Source organism: Miscanthus floridulus, chromosome 2 (assembly GCF_019320115.1).
Source record: "Miscanthus floridulus cultivar M001 chromosome 2, ASM1932011v1, whole genome shotgun sequence".
Lineage (NCBI taxonomy): Eukaryota > Viridiplantae > Streptophyta > Magnoliopsida > Poales > Poaceae > Miscanthus > Miscanthus floridulus.
This window is the reverse complement of record NC_089581.1, coordinates 138,221,408-138,241,378: the sequence shown is the minus strand read 5'-3', so window position 1 is coordinate 138,241,378 and position 19,971 is coordinate 138,221,408. Positions and strand designations below refer to the sequence as shown.

Sequence of the window (19,971 nt, the reverse complement as noted above, 5' to 3'; positions counted from 1 at the left end):
CTTTCTAGCTCCTTACCATTTATGTGAACCACACATTAACAGATGTTAATTGTGACAAGTTTACCCTTGCTTGTAACATTTACATGGCTGCACTCCAATTGGCCACCAGCAATAATGTAGCTGCACTCCAGCCCCAATTTCAACAGCATTATAACAGGATATAAGAGAACATGTAAAACACTATTTCACTAGGATATAACATAATATCTCATCAACATATAACACAACTTTTGAGCATTATATATCATGATTTTGGTTCCATTCCAGTACCATAATAGCTGATAGTTTGCAAGTTCATAGCTGAATACCAAAATATGAAATAGTGTTGCATAGCGGCACCATATTTACACACATAGAGTTGGACAAAAGACCACACTTGCCCAGCCATGCTCACACACAGATTAGAGTTGAAAAGGTAATGTTTCTAGCTAATAATGAGCCTACGATTAATTCCTCCAGGTGAGATAGACGCCATCCTTCTTGTTGTAGGACCTGGGCTGATCGGAGAAAGAGAAGACATGCTTCTTGTTGTTACACCTGGACTGGACATCACTTTTGGATCAGCAGCAGTTTGTGATGGTTCAGCATCAACAGTGGAGACTTCGACAACTTCAGATTTGGATTTTTTAGGAGGTGCAACATGGATTAGACAGGGAACAAAATGCATTACACATAAGGCATGATTTATTATTTACAATACCTTTGCTTTTTTGGTTTTTTTGGACGAGGTGGTGGAAGCTCTTGTTCTAATTCAGCTTGAGTAGCAGTACAACTCTTCTCTATATGTCCAAACTGAAAGCACCTTTTGCATTGATATGGGCCTCTTTTTCCTGCTTCTCCATTAGCCTTGATTCTTTTCTTCCTTGGTCTACCAGCAGGTCGTTCTAGCTTTGGAGGAATCATTTTAAACCCAAGGTCAAAATTTGGCCATTGTGTCTTGTCACCCATTGGAGTGATCACAAATTGATAAGCTGCCTTGAACCTCTCTACTGAATAGTAGTCATCCACAAAGTTCTCAATGTTAAGTTGTCTAACTTTCCCAAATAGAGCTATTGCATGAGTGCATGGTTTTCCAGAAATCTGCCATTGTCCACATCCACAGGTTCTTTTCTGGATGTCAACAACAACTCTCCAATTCTTCCCTTCTTTTGTTATTCCTGATATCTCACCTGACATTGCACCACTCTTCTGGATTTCATAGTGGAGTCCTCGGCTCTTCGTGTTCAACTCATGTAACACACTTGGCAGGATACACCCTTCCATTCTATTGGCTATCACTTGCCTTGTGTAAATCTTCTCCATGATCTTCTCCCTAATCTTATCCATTAGATCAGCAACTGGAAGATCTTTGTCATCTTTAATCCAATTGTTAAAGGATTCTGAGATGTTGTTGTTAACATAATCAACTTTGCATTCTTTTGAGAACTTAGATCTGCTCCATTTCAGCTTGTGATGCCTATTTAAAAATGGAATTGCTTTAGGACTAGTTGCTGCAATTTTCTCCATTAGTGTGCCATACCTATGGTCTGTACATGCCCATGCACAAGGCCACATATATTTCAGCACATCACCCTTGAACTTTTTCCTAAAATTAGCCATTAGGTGCCTAAAACACTCACGGTGCTCCACATCACCTTTGAAGACCTTATTGACTGCATATGCTAATCCCTTACAAGCATCAGTGTGAATTGTTAATCCAGGGGGAGTCCCAACTGCTCTTTTTAGCTGTGCCATGAACCATGCCTAGTTGGAATTTGTCTCTTTGCCAAATATCCCATATGCAACTGGATACATCCAGTTGTGCCCATTAATTGCAGTTGCTGTAGCTAACTGGCCTTTATACTTTCCAGTAAGGTGAGTGGAATCAACCCCAAGGTAAGGCCTGCACCCAGCCATAAATCCATCAATACATGCTCTAATTGCAACAAACATCCTAGAGAAGTACATTTCTCCATTAATTTTCTTGCAATCAATCTCAACAATGCTTCCTGGGCAACAATCTTCTAGTGCTGCTTTGAATCTCCATAACATTTGAAAGCTCTCCTCCCAAGTACCATGAAGATCCTCCAATGCAGACTTTTTTCCAGACCATACTTTAAAATATGACAATTCAATGCTGTAGTGTTTCTCCAATCTTCTCTGTAATTTCTTTGCACTTATAGTGGGATCCTCCTTTACAACATCTTTCACCTTTTCAGATACCCAAGCTATGGAAGCCTCTCGACCCTTCATCTTGCTTGTACTAGGAAAAGTGTGGACATCCAATCCTGAGAGTTTGATCACCATGAATGTGTTGCCACCATGTAGTTTCTTTGCAAACACTCTCCAATTACAATTTTGATATGCACACCTTGCCCTGTACCTTTTTGTGTCACTATGTTCAATCATAGTTTCAAACTCATTTTTGATGGCATATTGCCTAATAGTGTGGACAAAAGCATTCTTGTCTACAAACGTGTCTCCCTCCTTAATGATTGGATTCTCTTTATCATGTGATGTGTGAGGCGCCAGAAAATCATCAAGCATAGTAGCCTCATCATCAGGTACAACTTCACTATCAAAGTCTCTAATTTCTAGAACAGACCTAGCCCTCTTTCTTTGATGCATGTCTACTTCAACTGGATCAATGACTACATGATCGTCATTTTTAAAGTACCTCCACTCTTCATTTGTTCCAGTTGGCTCATCTCCATCAGGATCACACCCAGTAATCATAAAGTGCTCATTCTCTTCCTCTATAGCCATTGGTGGCCCTGCAGTTGTTTCCCCATATTTAGGTGCTTCTGCCCATGCAAATCCTTTGTCCAGTGTTTCCAAATCATTGTCCACTGCAGTAGGCATCACCTCCTCTCCTATGTTAACTGCAGCAGGCATATCCTCTTCTCCTGTGTTCATTGCACCAAGCATATCTTCCTTTACTGTGTTCACTGCAGCAATCATCTCTTCTCCTGTGTTCACTGCAGCAAGCATCTCTTCCTTTCCTGTGTTCACTACAACAGACATATTCTCCTCTCTTACATTCAGCTCACGTCTGCCCACTACCATGAACAATTTCACTAGTCTAGATGCCCTTAGCAAATCAAGAAGCTGAGCATCGGACGCCAACTTGCATGTCACATTATCCCCTGATCGAACCCAGAAATTTGCCACTTGGTCACTGCCCCATGTAAAATATGGAGCAATATCTTTCTCTAGATCAATGATTGCGTACTCTTCTGAATCAACAATCCAACTTACTGTCCTACCCCGATTGTACTCCCTTCTACCGTCTTTGATAGTGAAGTAAGCATTGACGGTGACCTCTACTTTGCATGCACTGTTCGGATCAATTATGCAACAATAGTTACCAACATATGGAAGGGAGACCAAATGTAAGGACCAATCGATAGCAATTCCAAGTTTAGGACAGGAAAAAATTGCAATTCCAAGTTCAGGACAAATGACGGTGACCTACCAGCAAACTAAATAAATAAAAATTACAATAAATTACATAGGCTTAGAAGACAGAAAAAAGGATCTTACCCATCCGAAACCTCGGCCAGATCCATTCTGCTCAAATCAGGACCAATTGCTCAACACTATGAGAGGGGAAAAAACTAGGATTTAGAACCAAGAAAATAAGGGAGGAAGAAGAGGAATACAGGGATACACACCATGGAGTAGAGGGCAGCGCCGTCGAGGAGGCAGCCACCGCCGATGAGGTGCGCTGCTATGGAGCCTGAGCCACCGCCGGGGAAACATGTCGCCGCGACTCTTTCACACGGGCGAGCGCCGCGCATTGGAGGTCCACAATGCGACTCCTCGCACGGGAGCGAGTGGAAGCTTCTGGCCGTCCTCGTGGCTGTGTTGGTTTGCCCAAGGGCAAAAACGGAAGTTGAAAAACGTGTGATCGGCAAACAGGAAAAGGGATTAACGATCTTGTAACGGAAGCAAACAGAATGGTACATAGCTACTGCATTGTGATCTTTTGGTGGTAAGTATCATAAGATGATTCTTTTAATGGCATACATCTAAAGACATGTTCTTTTGATGTTATGGATCCAATTTTCCCTATAATATTTAATAATTAAATAAAACTCTATGGTGCGTAACATTAAGTGTTGTATGGTTTAATACCATACGGGATTTTGACTGAACGCTGACTCAGCTTATATGGTTGGAAATTATTCATCTAAATTGAAAAGTTGAGAAAAGGATAAAGACGTGCTGCGAGCGTGCCGCCGTCGGCCAGGCCGTGCCGTGGGCGTGGGCCGAGGCGGGCGGCGGGCGGGCGTGGCCAGTCTTTTGCCACTCAAATCCACATTATCACGGGAGTTTTGCTCCTTGATGGTGGAGGTGAACTGACTGCGTCAGTTACCGCCCCTTCTGCTTCCGCTTCCCATCTCCTGGGATTCTCCGCTGCCTTCGTCTTCTCTTCCCCATCAGCAGCCATATATCCTGTCTTCCGTCAGTCCAAACCCTAGCTTCTGCAACCACTCCCAAGAGAACCACAGATCAGCAGTTGTCCCGTACCTCTACGCGCATGGAGGAGCGAGAGAGCAGGTGCCTCCGGAACCCTCGTCCGCCTGAGAATCTTGCACGGGGTGAGCGGTGATTAGGTTTTTGGGGAGCAATCCACGACTGCTCGTCCATCTTCTTCCTGGAGATCGCTCTTGGATCCATCCTCTCCCTAGAACGTCAAGGCGTCTTCTTCCTGGTGATCCGTTCGTGGGACTGCACTACGGACATCTTCCTGCATCGACTATGGTCCATGACTTCGAGCAACGCACTATGTCGACTAGTACGAATGGAGCCTTCGATGCCCTCGGCATGGGACCCTCCGCTGGGTACAGTCTAATCTTTTGTATTCTTACTGTATCAATCAGTATGTCATCTATGCATGCTGTAGTGTTCATAAGAAATATACACATGCACATATATACTGTCACAAACCTGCTGATGTTATATTTCTGGATTAAACTGATAATGAAATTGCCTAAATTCCTAACATTCCACAAACCTAATCATAGGCAATTTTCTATCAGTGGATTTGCTGTCGCTTTGAAGCCGAATAATTTTGATGGCAAGAATTTTATGATATGGCATGCAAAGATGGTATTGTGGTTGACTACGATGAACTGCTATCACGCCGCATAGGGGAAGCCTGAACAGTTTACTCCTGAGGAGCGAAAGTTCTTGGCTACCGATAACCTGTTTCAAGGCGCCGTGATTAGTGCACTTCATCCCAAGTATGAGAAAAACTACATATCTTTTCACATCAGGCAAAGAATTATGGGATGCTCTTGAGGCAAAGTTTGGGGTTTCTGATGCTGGTAGTGAGCTGTACCTTATGGAGCAGCTGTATGACTACAAAATGGTTGAAAACCGTTCTGTGGTCGAACAGGCTCATGAGATATAGGCTCTAGCAAAGGAACTAGAATATTTCCCATGTTTGTTGCCCGACAAGTTTGTGGCCGGCGGTATAATCGTTAAGTTGCCACTTTCTTGGAGGGATTTTGCTACTTCCCTAAAACACAAGAGATAAGAGTTTAGCGTGGCTGAGCTTATTGGATCTCTTGATGTTGAGGAGAGGGCGAGAGCAAAAGACAACCGTAAAAAAGGAGTTGAGTCTTCCGCTGCCAATATGGTGCAGAAGAAAAACTCATTTGCATCTCGTAATAAAAAGAAGAAGAACATGCAAGAGAACAACAATGCAAAGCCTAAGCAGACCGCACAGTTTAAGAAGAAAAACAACAAGAAAGGTGGAGGATGCTTTGTTTGCGGGAGTGATGAGCATTGGGCAAGTGCGTGCCCAGACCGCAAATACAAGCAAGAAAAGAAATCAGCAAATGTGGTCATTAGCGAGACTGGAGGAGGAACATTTGGGTATGGTAATTCTTTACCCTTTGTTCTTTCAGTTTGTCTTTCACCTGAGTGGTGGATGGACAGTGGTGCTAATATTTATGTGTGTGCTGATGTTTCTTTGTTTATTTCCTATTAGGCCGGTAGGAGTGGAGCCTTGCTGATGGGAAACGGTTTGCATGCGCGTGTTCTTGGTGCTAGTACGGTCGTTCTGAAGTTTACTTCGGGAAAGACGGTGTTATTAAAGAACGTGCAGCATGTCCCCTCCATCAAGAAGAATCTTGTTAGCGCTTCTCAGATGTGTCGCGATGGCTTTAAAATTGTGCTTGAGTCCAATAAATGTGTTATGTCGAGACATGGAACATTTGTCGGAAAATATTATGATTGCGGAGGCTTGTTCCGCTTATCTTTGCTTGATGATGTGTGTAATAAAGTAGTGAACAATGTTATTGTTTCGGATGAGTTGAATATATGGCATTCACGACTTTGTCACATTAATTTTGGCTATCTCACGCGGCTTGCAAATCTGAATTTAATCCCAAAATTTAACTTAGTCAAAGATTCTAAGTGCCAGGTGTGTGTGCAATCAAAGCAACCACGCAAGCCTCACAAGGCTGCTGAGGCGAGGAACTTGGCACCATTAGAACTCGTTCATTCTGATTTATGCGAAATGAATGGCGAATTGACTAAAGGCGGTAGATGATACTTCATGACATTTATAGATGATTGCACTAGATTTTGCTATGTGTATTTATTAAAAACTAAAGATGAAGCGTTGCATTATTTTAAAGTCTATAAAGCTGAGGTAGAAAATCAACTTGAGAAGAAAATCAAGCGTTTGCGGTCCGATCGCGGGGGAGAATATTTCTCAAATGAATTTTCTAAGTTTTGCGCAGTGCATGGAATTATTCATGAGAGGATGCCACCATACTCACCACAGTCCAATGGAATTGCAGAGAGAAAGAACCGCACTCTAACTGATTTGGTTAATGCCATGTTGGAGACTGCGGGACTATCTAAGGAATGGTGGGGTGAGGCTATTTTGATAGCTTGTCATGTCCTGAATAGAGTGCCCACAAAGAATAAAGAAATTGCATCATTCGAGGAATGGGGAAGAAGAGATTAAATCTCTCTTACCTGCGAACTTAGGGTTATTTGGCAAAGGTGAATGTGCAAATAAACAAAAAGCGAAAGCTTGGACCAAAGACTGTTGATGGTGTTTTTCTTGGTTATGCTATTCACAGCATGGGTTATAGATTTTTAATTATAAACTCTAGTGTTCCTAAGATGGCTGTTGATACAATCATGGAATCTAGAGACGCTACATTTTTTGAGAATGAGTTTTCCATGAAAAATGCACCTAGCACAACTGGTCATGAATTTATAATTCCCTATGAGCATGAAAATTTTATTTCAATAGAACAAATTAAGGAACCCTATGTGCAAAATCCTGAGGAGGATGACACTATAGTCACTAGGAAAAAGCAAGAGACAGAGGACTATAGAGTATTTTAGTGATGACTATATTGTGTACCTTGTGGATGACACACCAATGCATTGAAGAGGCATATTCCTCTCCTGATGCTGACTTATGGAAGGAAGCAGTACGGAGTGAGATGGATTCTGTTATGTTTAATGGAACTTGGGAAATTGTTGATCGTCCCTATGGGTGCAAGCCTATAGGGTGTAAATGGGTGTTTAAGAAAAAGCTTAGGCCTGATGGTACTATTGAGAGGTACAAGGCAAGGCTTGTGGCCAAGGGTCATACTCAAAAGGAAGGTGAGGATTTATTTGATACTTATTCACCGGTTACCCGATTGACCACAATTCGAGTTTTGCTTTCTCTGACAGCCTCTTATGGTCTTATTGTTTATCAAATGGATGTTAAGACAGCTTTCCTAAATGGAGAGTTGGAGGAGAAGATCTATATGGATCAGCCGGATGGGTTTGTGGCAAATGGTCAAGAAGGCAAAGTGTGTAAATTATTAAAGTCATTATGCGGCCTAAAACAAGCTCCTAAGCAATGGCATGAGAAGTTCGATAGAACTTTAACATCTGCTGGCTTTGTTGTGAATGAAGCTGACAAATATGTGTACTATCAGTATGGTGGGGGTGAAGGAGTCATTTTTTGTTTATATGTTGATGACATATTGATCTTTAGATCTAGCCTCAAAGTGATCAAAGAGGTGAAGGGATTTTTAACTAATAATTTTGAGATGAAAGATTTGGGAGAGGCTGATGTTATTCTTAATATCAAGCTTCTAAGAGAAGGTGATGGTGGGGTAACTCTGTTATAAACCCACTATGTGGAAAAGGTGCTGAGTTGCTTTAGGTTCAGTGACTGTGCACCTGCTCCTACACGGCTACACCTTATGACCCTAGTGTGCTATTGAGAAAACATCGAAGAATAGCAAGGGATCAGTTGAGATATTCCCAGATCATTGGTTCACTCATGTATCTTGCCAGTGCAACAAGGGCTGACATCTCATTTGTAGTATGCAAGCTAAGCCGGTTTGTGTCAAACCCGGGTGATGATCACTGGCGTGCTCTTGAGAGAGTAATGCGCTACCTAAAAGGGACCATGAGCTATGGTATTTGTTATACCGGACATCCAAAAGTGCTAGAAGGCTACTGTGATGCCAACTGGATTTCTGATGCTGATGAGCTTTATGCCATAAGTGGATATGTGTTTTCACTTGGAGGTGGTGCTGTTTCCTAGAAGTCTTGCAAGCAGACTATCTTAATGAAGTCTACAATAGAAGCAGAACTCACATCATTAGACACTGCTGGATCTGAGGCTGAGTGGCTTCGTGGTCTCCTTATGGATTTATCGGTTGTTGAAAAACCAATACCGGCTATTTCTATGAACTGTGATAACCAGACTGTGATTACGAAGGTTAACAGTTCTAAGGATAACATGAAGTCCACAAGGCATGTTAAGAGACGACTAAAATCTATTAGAAAATTGAGAAACTCTGGAGTAATAGCGTTGGACTATGTTCACATGTCTAATAATCTGGCAGATTAGTTCACTAAGGGCCTGTCACACAATGTGATAGAAAGTGCATCAAGAGAGATGGGTTTGAGACCCACTTGAAATTTACTATAGTGGTAACCTGTTCTATGTGATCGGAGATCCCATGAAGTAGGACGGTGAAACAAGCTAGTAGTAAATTATGAGGAAAGATCCTTAGTAAGACTCATTTCTGATGCATATCTTTCCTTTCTGTAAGGCAGGCTGGCTTTTGCCTTAATGTGTTTCAAGTGGCTTGTCAAAGCAAAGATGTCCTACAGAACATCTTTTGAGGAACACACCTATATGAGTCAGACTGCTAGTCACAGTCTATGAGATTTGGGTGATCTCTAAATACTCATGAAAGGCACTGAATTATGACTTATATGCTTCAAATAGAGTGGATGTCTTTTGCTGCCCAGTATCAGCTAAGGACTTTAGTGACATTCACCTCACACAAAACTGTCAATTCAAGGCTTAGTCCATTGTTTAGTTGTGACTGAGTGAAACTATTGTTCTAGATGGATGTTCAACTTAACAGTCTCCATTGAAACACTGGTATATAAAAGAAATATGATTCTATGACTACTTTGTTACAAACCCTAGAGTTTGGTGGGGATTGTTAGATATAATATGGGCTTGGCCCATATAATATTTAATAATTAAATAAAACTCTATAGTGCGTAACATTAAGTGTTGTATGGTTTAATATCATACGAGATTTTGACTGAACGCTGACTCAGCTTATATGGTTGGAAATTATTCATCTAAATTGAGAAGGTGAGAAAAGGATAAAGGCGTGCCACACGCGTGCGCGCATGTCGCCGCTGCCGTCGGCCGGGCCGTGGGCGCGGGCGTGGGCCGGGCTGGGTCGAGGCTGTGGCAGGTGGGCGGCGAGCGGGCGGGCGTGGCCAGTCTTTTGCCACTTAAATCCATATTATCATGGGAGTTTCGCTCCTTGATGGTGGAGGCAAACTGACTGCGTCAGTTACCGTCCCTTCTGCTTCCGCTTCCCGTCTCCTGGGATTCTCCACTACCTTCATCTTCTCTTTCCCGTCAGCAGCCATATATCCTGTCTTCCGTCAATCCAGACCCTAGCTTCCGCAACCACTCCTGAGAGAACCACAGATCAGCACCCTTTTGGTTTCCCTGTCCCGTACCTCTATGCGCATGGAGGAGCGGGAGAGCAGGTGCCTCCGGAACCCTTGTCCGCTTGAGAATCCTGCACGGGGTGAGCGGCGATTAGGTTTTTGGGGAGCGATCCACGACTGCTCATCCATCTTCTTCCTAGAGATCGCTCTTGGATCCGTCCTCTCCCTGGAACGTCAAGGCGTCTTCTTCCTAGTGATCCGTTTGTGGGACTGCACTACGAACATCTTTCTGCATCGACTGTGGTCCGTGACTTCAAGCAACGTACTATGTCGACTAGTGCGAATAGAGCCTCCGATGCCCTCGGCATGGGACCCTCCGCTGGGTACAGTCTAATCTCTGTGATTACTGTATTTTGTATTCTTACTATATCAATCAGTATGTTATCTATGCATGCTGTAGCGTTCATAAGAAATATACACATGCACATATATGCTATCACAAACCTGCTGATGTTATATTTCTGGATTAAACTGATAATGAAATTACCTAAATTCCTAACAACGAAGACTCAGATTTGGCCCTCTTGCCATACCACAACACAACATCACAATGACGACACTGATAATCCGAGGGGCCATAATAGGACCTATCTCGATAAGAGGCTATAAACCAAGGTTTTTAAAAAATGGTCATCTAGAGACGATGAATAGGAGCAACGAGCCGTCTAGGGAACGAAACAAGGACAGGAGAGCACAAATCATGTTGGTTTAGAAGGAGAACATGGGCAAAAAGATGAAAGACCAGGAGTTATGCTTACTAATCAAGTAAAGGAGCTATGCAGTGGCATATACAAATTTGAGGACCATCGGTGTTTGCAGTGATATTTCCACACAACCCATTAATCCATGCAGTCTCTAGTTGACAATGGCAGCTGTAGATTTACCATGCACTTAAGTTATTATATAGCTGAAGTTAGGTAGCCAAAAAAGATCTACCTATGTGCAGATAAAGTAGCATGGCTGCAGTCAACACTAATCATGAACTCTCATGTGTGATGTGATACATGAAAAAAGGGTGCTTTCAGAAACAAATGGTTGAACTGACAGAAGTTGTACTTGCAGAAATTCCTAACAATATATTACCTATCAGACCATACTTGCGTAGAAAACCATATGTTGTTGCAACATCCCAGTCATACCTAGTAGAGAAACAAGGATCAGAGGTTCTGAATCTTGTAGGAGGTTTTGTTAATTCACTCCGGTTTTATCACCAAACTGACATAGCAAAGACAATGCACTGCCAAAGTTATAGACATGTAACCATAAACACAAATAAGCCTAAAGTATACCGAGATACTTCACCATCAATAATTGATCCCAATAAACTGATATAAAGTAGTACTTGCAAAAAGTTGACGCAACACACTAGACCTATGTATATACTTTGTGGTGACTATAATTGCAAGGCAGAGAATGTGACATTTTACTCAAAAAGAACGTGTAACATAACATTATAGGGAAGGAGAAATGAAACTGAAAGATGGAAGGAAAATAAAACTGAAAGACCTGTTTACTCACGTGGACGACCAATAGGGTAGAAAAGCAACACCTCCACTTAATTTCACAAAATGCTTTAGTGGCAAGAGGTGCAGAAGTTTCCATGTATACGTATGATGTTTTCTAAAATCAACATATACAATGGCACTTGTTCCAAATCATTTTGCAATGGGAGAGTAGTTTCAAGATCTTTCAGTGATCTTTCTGTCTGAGGCAGCGGTGGTCACTACATTGCAAACAACAACTTTATCAGCCCTGGCAAATCATATGACAATATGGTAACTAAGTTTAAGCATATCAGGAGACTTAATTTTTTATCTCAGTATGTACACTATGCATTGAAAAGAAACATTCCTAAAAGTGGCTCACCACTGCATGCCAAAGTGCCTCAGTTCATTAAGAATAACAAACAGAACTATATATATATATATATATATATATATATAATGGCTCATGTCACTCCATAGGCCAAATGGCTCCGGTCAATAAAGGCGGAATATAAATATATTTAAAAACAATGATAATCATAACTGCATATTCTCATATGGCATATTCTGACTGCCAGTGAAATATGTTCGACAAAAAAATTGGCAAATAGTAATGGCATCGAAATATGGTCAGACTTATCAGATGCACCTCAAAGGCACTGTCATGGTAAAATTGTTTTCCCAATACACGATCAGCAATGGCACGTGCATCGACAATGGCATATCATGAGGACTAAATACATAAATGAGTAGCATAGGCATGGTATATCACAAGCATTGACATATGGTAAAATTGGAATGGCTACATAATCGGCAATGGCATATGCTCAGCATAAAATAAACAAATCAGTAGCATGGATAAGACAATTCGGATGAGATGTTGATCTAGATTTAGGGCTAGCTTACCGCGCAGGCTGCTGTAGGGATCACTGTCATCACACATACTGCTATAGGGATCTGAGAGAAGAAAGCAAACAAAATTAGGGATCCTCTAGACACAGGGTGCCGCCACCGGGGGTGGTACCGGCGCTGGGTGGTCGCGACATGGAGCACATGAAGTTAGGGTTTCATCAGGATGACACGTGGCGCTGCGGGAGGAGGTAGCACCGGGTCACAGCGAAGCCGGTGGCCACCAGCAAGGCCCGGTCATGCCGCGCCGTGGGTAGGACGACCACATGGCATTGTGCTGCAGGTCTGCTAGGGACTCGCGCGGTGAGCCGGCAGCGTTGACCCGCCCGGCATGCAGCGACGTGAGGGGAGGAGGAGTAGGGCCTCACCGCGTCGGGAGAGAGGGGAGGGAGAGGAAGGGCTGGAAGGCGCGTGCGCGCGGCGAGCATCACGGAGAGGTCGAGGGAGACAGGGTTTGCTTTCCTTTTTATGGTACGACGGGAAGCTTCGAGACATGACGTGAGGCAGCGGAAACGGCTGCGCTGTAGCGACCGGTGGAGTCAATACCAAGCGTCGATCGCAGAATCAAACGGCTGAAGGATTTTAGGTGATGTGGCCACTCTGAGAGGCAGCCAAAGTCTCCTGCTTTGATATATACTAATTGGATAGTTCCTATGAATCTACACGCATGGACCCAAGAAATATTTAGGCACATGCTTCGTCACTGGCTGTGTCGTCGCTTATCCTTTACCGCAAAAACTCTGTACTTGCTCATGGTTGTTTTTGTTCAGATGATGTGAGCTCGCTGAGAGCCATAGACATAGTTTTGTTGGAAGTGTCGGTAGAGAATGCATTTTCACGTGTTTTTTTGTTTCTTTATTTTTTTTTCAAATTGCGATCTTAGAGTTTATTAATTGGTATCTTTGTGCTGTCGTGCGAGTGATTAACACACAACACGTGTTTTCCAAATAGTTTTAAACTTTCAACTAGCTATATGGGCTCCTGCCACTACGCCAATAAGGCTCTGTTGGGGCGACTGCGCCAGCCGCTCCCCCCAGGGGGTTCCTACAAATAGGACCTCTGTAGGGGCGGCTCCCTAACCGCCCCTACACATACCTCTGTAGGGGCGGCTGGTGTTTTCAGCCGCCCCTACAAATGGATTTATAGAAGCGACTGGTGTTTTCAGCCGCCCCTACAAATAGATTTGTTGGGGACGGCTGCGCCAGCCGCTCCCCCAAATAGGACCTTTGTAGGGGCGGCTCCCTAACCACCACTACAAATACCTCTGTATGGGCGGCTGGTGTTTTCAGCCGCCCCTACAAATGAATTTGTAGGAGCGGCTGGTGTTTTTAGCCACCAGCCGCCCCTACAAATGGATTTGTAGGAGCGGCTGGTGTTTTTAGCCGCCCCTACAGAGGTTATTTATAGGGGCGGCTGTAAGCACCAGTAGCCCCTACAGTTGTTATTTGTAGGGGCGGTTCAATCTAGAATCGCCCCTACAGTGCATTTTTCAGTAAAAAAAAATAATTAAAAAATTCAAATCTATCTACAGCATATATATATCCACAGTTTATACATATATACATCCACAGAATATATAATTCAAATTCAGATCTGAACCACCACATTTATACATATATAATTCAAGCACATAGTAGTAGACAGTAGTAGTAGATTGCTGAATCAGTTACATATTTGGCTCAAATTTGCCCATTATTGTCATCACTGGTTGCTTGTATATGAGATACAAGCCGTCCTAGTTTAGCAGCACACAAGCATAGGGACATTTCATCATCATCGCCGCTGCCTCAGCATAAAAAGTCTAGACATCATTGCATATGCCACTGCCTCAGCAAATTTTTTTAAAGTTTAAAAAAATCATCATCGCAAATGCCACAAAGATAAAACAGTGTCAAAACTAGATCCCAAATCACATATGCATCATAGTACAGCAATAGTAACCACATAGTAGAGTAGCAGTATAGTAGCATCATAGAAATAGGCAGCAAGTGCTTTGTTAACAGGAAGATGTATATTTGGCATTTGCTCAGCAAAAAAAATGGCATCACATGTAGCAAGTGCTCAGTTAAATGGCACCCAGTCTCTTATCTCAAATTCATGCAAAATTCACCGAATTTCATCATTGGCAGTGGCATATGCTCAGTTAAAATCTATCCCATTCCATCACAGTGGCATCATAGGCAGCAATCAAACAAATGTAGTATAGTAGTAGTACAGTACCAGTAGAGTACAAAGTAAAGCCAAAATGTTCAGCTACAAGAGTAGAGAGACAGTGTAGAGACAAGAGTAGAGTAGAGTGTGGTAGCAGCAAGTAAAATGTGCAACTAACAAAATTGAATTTGGCTAAATGGCATTGTGCTCAGGTAATTCAAATAGACTAAATGGCATTGTGCTCAGTTAACAGCAATAGCACCCAAAAGGCAGTGGCATTATGCTCAGTTTTCACAAAAAAGCATCATAGGCAGCATACCAGTAAGGAAATAAGTAGTTCATCACAGGCAGCATTGGCAGTGGCATCTGGTCAGTTCTCAATTCTCATCACAGGCAACAAAACAAAAGCATCACATGCAGTAGTTCATCACAGGCATCACAGGGAGCAGTTCATCACAGGTACCTTTGGAGGACAAGGAAGGAGAGCGTCTAGGCCGAGGAAGGAGAGGTCGATGGGCTCGCAGAAGGAGAGGCATGAGGTCGCCGGCGGACGGGCACCAGGGACACCACGGCGGCGCACCAGCGAGGCACACATGCACCAAGGGCACCACGGCGGTGCACGGGCACCAACAGGGGCACCACGGCGGCGCATGAGCACCAGGGGCACCACGGCGGCGCACACGTGCACTAGGGGCACCACGGCGGCGCATGGGCACCAGCACGGGGGCAGGGTTCCGAGAGCGGATCCCATGAAGGCGGCACGCCGGAGGTAGGGTTCTGAGATGGGGCGCTGGAGTAGGAGGAGGTCGCCATGAAGGTGCTCGGCGGCGGTGTTCCTAGCGGTTCCCGTGGCGGCGGTGCGCCGGAGCTAGGGTTCTGAGGTCGGGGCGCTGGAGGAGTACGGGGGCGGGGAGCGGACATGGAGGAGGACAGGGGTGGGGCGCGGACAAGGAGGAGGAGGACAAGGGCGGGGGTCATCGTGAAGGAGCTCGACGGCGGTGATGGCGGCGGCGGTGGCGGCGCGGGGAAATTTGGCAGCCTAACGGCGTCGAAATGGAGGAGCGCGCCCAAGACTTAGCCAAATTTTGGCACTGGCACGCTCCTTCCTATATATAGCTGCGAGCATTTGTAGGGGCGGTCCGTTCCCCAGCCACCCTTAAAAATATTTTTCAAAATCATTTTTTTAAATAGAAAATCAAAGTTTAAACATTGAGACCAGTATTTGAAAGCCAAAATGGTTTCAAATTTAAAAGTAATGAATAACAAGTTTGTAGTACTCATCAAGATCTACAATATTTATTTTGGTCAATTTTCAATTTGACAAAGTTTGAATGATACAAATTTTGAATTTGAAAAAAAGACAACTTTAAACCTATTTTTGAAAACCTAAATGGTTTCAAATTTAAAATTCATGAATAACAAGTTTGTTGTACTCATCCTGATCTACAATGTTTATTTGATCTTTTTTGCATTTGACAAAGTGTTAATAAACATTAGTTACAAAATGGCATGTATCACAAGTAGTTTTATAAACTATGTGTGAGATTCATTGTTTTTTGACTAGTGTTCATTAAAACTCCGATAATTGACACATACATAAATATAGTCTTACATACATACACAAATTGACACATACATAGATGAAGTCTTGCAGACACATGCACTAGGTAGGCCCCGTCGTGACAACTTTCCCCTTGACATCTTTTCTTTCCCATGGCATTATGTCTTTAGGTAGGTTTTTTTCAACAAGACTGATCTTCTTAGTAAAGTCTGTGAATAGCAACATCTCATCGTTGTTATTGTAGGCTTCAGCATCGTCGACGCCATCAACTCCGATAATGTGTTGTTTCCCAGGGACAACCACGTGCTTAATTCTCTTCTTCGGTGGGTGGGTACTTTTCGGGTCGGGCATATAGAAAACTTGTATGACACGTGAAGCGAGCACCCAAGGATCATCATGGTAGCCTACGTTCTGGAGGTCCACGACCCTCAAATCGATGTCATTGAATTGATATTGCTTGATCCAACGGTATCGAAACAAGGCCACCTTTATACCCCTTCCATAGTCAAGTTCCCATATATCTTCAATTATGCCAAAAAATGGGTCTTTCGCCCCACCTCGTCAAGAGACACTATCCGAACACCGCTGTTTTGGTTCACACAATTACTATCCTTTGTGTGGGTATAGTACATGTACCCATTGATGTCATAAGCATTCCAAGATGTCACTTGTCTCGATGGACCCTCTGCCAACTTACTGATGGTAATAGAATCTATTCTTTCTCCCGGCGGTATGTTCTTGTCCTTCAACCATGAAGTTAGGCATTGCTTGTGCTGTTTTATGAGCCAATCATCTGAACGACCATCCCTCTCCGCCATAATGATTTCCAAGTGTTCTTCAATGTATGGTTCCATCAGTTTAGAGCTCTACAAGACACTGTAATGTGCCCGACTCACTTCTTTGTAATCTTGGTCTATGAACTCTTTTCTACCACCGGTTCCCTTCCCAGCCAGCCTACCCTTGTGATGAGAATCAGGATTACTAATCCCTTTCTGTATTGTCAGGTACTCTTGACAACACTCGATGACTTCTTTGCTACTGTAGCCCTCTGTCATGGAGCCCTCTGGGTATGCATGATTATGCACGTATCGGCTTAGAACCAACATGAACCGCTCGTAGGACCACATTTCATATAGGTAACAAGGGCCCAAAGCCTGTATCTGATTAACCATGTGAATCATGAGATGTACCATTATATCAAAAAAGCAGGAGGTAAACACATCTCTAGTTGGTTCTGGGTCTCGACCACGAAATCATGTAGGTCACTCAACTCTTTCTTGCCAATGGTCTTCTGTGAGATCTTTGAGAAGAAGTAGCACATGCGGGTGATGGCCATCCTCAAGAACTCTGGCTTTATAGCCCTAATTGCAATTGGTAGGTACACAGTCAGCATCACATGACAATCGTGAGCCTTGCAGTTTGTAAATGACAAGTCCTTCGTCGACACTAGCTTCTTGGGGTTCACCGAAAACCCAGTTGGGACTTTGATGTCCTTGACAAAAGTGCATAAAGTTCTCCTCTCTAGTAGGTCTAGGTTGTAGCTAGCCATGGGCAGAGTGTATTTTCCATTATCCTCAAGTATCGGGTGAAGTTCTGGCATCACTTTGAGCTGCACCATGTCTTTTCGTGCTTTTAGTCCATCCTTTGACTTGGCTGTGTCCATCAAGGTACCCATGAGACTCTCAAACACATTCTTCTGCACATGCATAGCATCAATGGCATGGGGGACCTTCAGTTGTGGCCAATAAGGCAAATACTGAAAGAAGATTGATTGTTTCTTAAAAGGTACATCTTCGATAGGAGGTTTGCTTCTATCTCTGATCGTTCCATCCTGTTTCTTCTTTCCATAGATGATCTTTATGTTTTTCACAATTTTGTACACATGTTCTCCATTATGACGTCTCTTCAGAGGGGGTTCATTCTCTAGGGTGTTGTCATAGTATCTCATGTATAATTTGCTGCGGTACTTGTGACCTGTCTTCAAGAAGCGATGGTTCCTTATGTAAACAACCTTCTTGGATCCATCTAGGAAAACCCATTTAGTATCATCCAAACAGACTAAGTATCTTGTCTTTCCTTTGATCTGTCCAGACAGTGCAAACAACGCGGGGTGATCGTTGATAGTGACAAATATTATTGCTTTTAATGTGAAGTCCTCCTATAGGAACGCATCGTACATCGGCACCCCATGCTTCCAAAGTTTCTCAAATTCTTGCATCATAGGCTCGAGGAACACGTCCATATCAATGCCTAGTTGTTTAGGGCTAGAAATTAGAACCGTGAGGAAAATATACTTTCTCTTCTAGCATAACCATGTTGGGATGTTGTACATGGTCAGAATCACTGGCCAAGTGCTATGGTCGCTCATCCTCTCATTGAAGAGATTCATTCCATCAATGCTCAAGGCGAACCGTACATTCCTTGGGTCTTCGCTGAACTCTTTATTGTTCTTATCGAAGTCTTTCCACTGGCTACAATCGGCTGGGTGTGCGATCATATTGTTTGCTACCTTGCGCTCATCTTGCCACCATGTCATGAGCATGGCTTCCTTATGGTTCAGGAATATACGCCTCAAGCGGTCGGTCACCGGCAGGTACCACATTACTAAGGCAGGAATTCTTCTCTTCTTTGCATCGTTGCCTAATGGAGTGTTCTCTGGTTGCTGAGATTCTTGTACCGCCTTTTTCCCACCCTTCTTATTCCTCTTGTTCCTTGTGGAGGCTTCTCCCCCACTGTAAAGGTCATTGTCTTTGTACCGACTAGCCCCGCACTAAGGACATTTATCTAGATCTTTGAACGTGTCACCACGAAAGAGGATACAATGGTTGGGGCATGCATGGATTTTTTCAACGCCCATTGTCAAAGGACTTATAACCTTCTTCGCATAGTATGTGTTGGCAGAAACTGAGTTTGGCTATGGAAGCAACCATGCTAGGAGACGCAAAAGATCATCAAAACTGCAGTACGACCAGCCGTACTTAGCCTTCAGGATGAGTAGCTCAAGCACAAAACATAGCAGTGTCCAGTGTGTTAGACAACCCTTCTCTACACCATACATAGTCTCCTTCAATGCTTTTGTCACACTTTCTAGATTTTGTAGACCTCTCTTCTGTAGTAATATTTCTGGTCCAACGGCCCGAAGCATTTCATCCAAATTGTCACCATCGTCTTTATCCCCCCTCACGTGCTCCGCCATCATTGTAGAAATCACCACCTTGTTCATTGCCTAAGTCATGATCCATTTGTTGAGCAAGCTGGTCTGAGTATTGGGACAGGTACTGCAGGGTTTCAGCATCGTCTTCTAGAACATCGCCATCATCATCAATTGCCATTGTTTCACCATGATGAATCCAAACTGTGTAGTTCCGAACAAATCCTCGCCTGATCAGATGTTCTTTGATGATACTCGAATCTGTAAATGCCACCGTGTTCTCGCAATCCTTGCAGGGACAAATAATTGTATCCTTATTATCTGTCAACGTCGCTGCATGCTTCTCTGCGGCTTCAATAAAATTGTCAACCTCTTCATGAAAAGGTGCCTCGAATCTTAATGAATCATACTTCCAAGAGTTCCTGTACTCCATCTTTTAAAAATACAACACAACCAAAGAAAATATACGAAATGAGTCAAATTAATAATTAATTAATTGAGAATGATTATATATACTCCATGGTAGAGGATAATTAATCAATTGCCTACTAATATAATGCATAAATATTTGAAATGAAATATAAAATGGTTAATATATACCATCACAAAGAAATGGTCTAAAAAACTACCTTTCATGCCACCCAAAATCCAATTTCATTAAACAAATAAAAAAAAACAAAAACCTAGATCTAGAACTAGATCTCATGCAT

At 43.1% G+C, this 19,971-nt stretch overlaps 2 pseudogenes; both read right to left on the bottom strand.

Annotated features, from left to right (window-relative positions):
• Positions 1-35: 35 nt before the first annotated feature.
• LOC136537142 (uncharacterized) lies at positions 36-15,300 on the bottom strand (annotated as a pseudogene).
• A 912-nt stretch (positions 15,301-16,212) lies between these two features.
• Positions 16,213-19,694, bottom strand: LOC136537141 (uncharacterized; annotated as a pseudogene).
• Positions 19,695-19,971: the final 277 nt, after the last annotated feature.